Genomic DNA, 2,500 nt, shown 5'->3' with positions numbered 1-2,500 from the left:
TTTTGTCAATGATACAAGTTATTTTGGTAATCTTATCTAGTATTTGATTTTCCACTAGATTTGGTTTTCAAAGTTTGCTAGAAAAATTACATTATGACAACATTTATCATTTTTGAACTTTTTGTAATTCTACTTTTCAAATTGTACTTTATAAAGTCCAAATTTTTTAAATACGGTGTTATACTATCTAAAATGGTCCAAAAGGACAATTTTCAAACTGTTCCTTGGGCTCCACTAACCCATGGATTTCAAAGTCATAGTATATAAATAAATGGCTATTTAGACCATTTTGGACAGTGTGTTAGAATTCTATCTAAAATAGTCCAAAAGGCCTTTTTTTTAATGGACCATTCCCTTTAAGACAATATGAAAATGAAGCAATTTTTTCTTTTTTACCATTTTGGATAGAATGTTGACTAAAATAGTCCAAAAGCTTTTTTTTAAAAGTCCATTGGCTCCATGATAGCATGAAGTCCAAGCCTTTTTGGAGCCCAAACACCATTGAATAAATGTCCTTTGGAACATTTTGGAGTCAACTCGTTGTATAAAATGGTCCAAATGACCATTTTTTAAATGTTCCATGGTCTCTAGGATATTGTGAAATCCATGCCTTTTCAAAGTTGATATATCTTTTTAAAAATGCCCTTTTGGACCATTTTGGATAGTGTGCTGACACACTGTTTAAAATGGTCCAAAAGGCCATTTTTTAAATGGAAGACCATATCAAGATAGTTTGGGGATCTCACAATTCCTAGATTGGGAGTATAAAATGGAGAATCTATAGACTTTCTCCATGAAAAAACAAGAGAAATAGGGAAAAAGAACTACATTCTCATTCATAAAACATGTATGAAATGTCAACTATGTTCACTCTATGAAATGGAACCATGAATTTATAAAAGAAATTATCATTCTTATTAGTATCAACTTTTAAACTCAATTGAGTGAGAATCATCTCATGAACCTTAGACCCATGAAATCCGAGTGAGAATAATCCCATGAACCTTGGTGGTGTTCATAAAGACCTTAGTAGCTCTTATATTATCCATACTTTCTTTATTAACATTGTGGTCTTCCATGACATATTAACTTATAGTTGGTGGATGCATAGTTGGAAACCCTGAATTCAAATATCTTTAAAACATTTTTGACTTTATAGAGAATGGCACTTGTATCACCCTTAGCCAGGGGGTTATGAAAAATATAACATTGCTTTGACCATCTTGGTACATTATTTAATCAAACATCATACACAAGATTTTAGCAAAGTGCATAATTGTAAGAAACAAATGGTTTGGACTAATATTGAATGTACAAATAAGTACAATATGATTTAAAAAAGTCATAGTTTGCAAATAGCTCCGCTCCTACACATATATCATCAATGGTTTTTATGCTACTGACATGATTTGATCCATTTTGCACACAAAATGATCACATGAATAAAATGTTTAAACTATGGAACTAATAAATTATTGATCATCTTATGACCATGATGATGCTAACTAAATATGGATCACCTTCATATGTCCTTGATCATGTATACACCTCTAGGATGGAGGGAGGAAACCAAGGAGCCAAACTCTCTATGAGAAAAATCCATGGTCATAATTAAATATAGAGTTTGATAAGGTCCGGCTCCATCAGCAAAAGAAGCATCCAACTTTGTAGTAGAAGACAAGACAAGGACTTTGCCTTTTGAGCAACTTGTCTTTGAATTTTTGTGTATCATCACTTGGTTAAATTTTGAGGTTCTCAGAGGCCTGGAGTAGTACTCCAAAAAGAATGTCATATGTTTTGTCTTTTGTAAATCACCTCTGGTCACCATATGATGTAGGCCATGTGATATGTGTTTGGTCTATCCCAGTTTTGTAAACCTTGACCCTTGGGCACCTTTGCTAGCATGAGATCCTAGACATAGATTTATCCTTGACCACCATGAGATGGCCATGTGTGACCACCATGAGATGGCATGAGAAACTATGAGACTAGATGTATCCTTGACATTGCAAGAGGCAAACCCTTGAGGGGAGGTATGTTGGGATAACAATGGTCAAGGGCTTGCTCTATGGTGCATGTGTGGATCTAGGGGAGAAACATGTGTGTGTGTGTGTTGTAGAGGCACATCTAGTGCTATGATGTGTCTAGTGTGTGACTTAAGTGATGATGTAAGCCAAAGGCCCCCACATGGGAGGTTCCTTTGATTTAGGCCAGTCCCATTGATGTAGGGGTTGATTGCCACTGATATAGGGGAGGTGCCTATAGCATCCTCTCTTTCTATAAAATGGAGGTCATTCCTTCATTCTAATACATGGTTTTTGTCTCACTTGTGCTCTCACTCTTTGTGCCATGATGCATCTCTTCTATCCCACACTCTTCTAATAGGACATAGGATTCCATATGCACCTTCTCTTTTGCGAGCTTGGTAACATGAATTTAAAAAAAAAATAATAGACTTTGTCAAGGAGAACATTCCATCCTGAGAACATTAATTCCCCAT

The sequence above is a fragment of the Dipteris shenzhenensis genome, chromosome 17 (assembly GCF_047967505.1).
Source record: "Dipteris shenzhenensis isolate YYH24624 ecotype China chromosome 17, Dip_SZ_1.0, whole genome shotgun sequence".
NCBI classification, from domain to species: domain Eukaryota; kingdom Viridiplantae; phylum Streptophyta; class Polypodiopsida; order Gleicheniales; family Dipteridaceae; genus Dipteris; species Dipteris shenzhenensis.
This window is presented reverse-complemented; position numbering follows the sequence as displayed.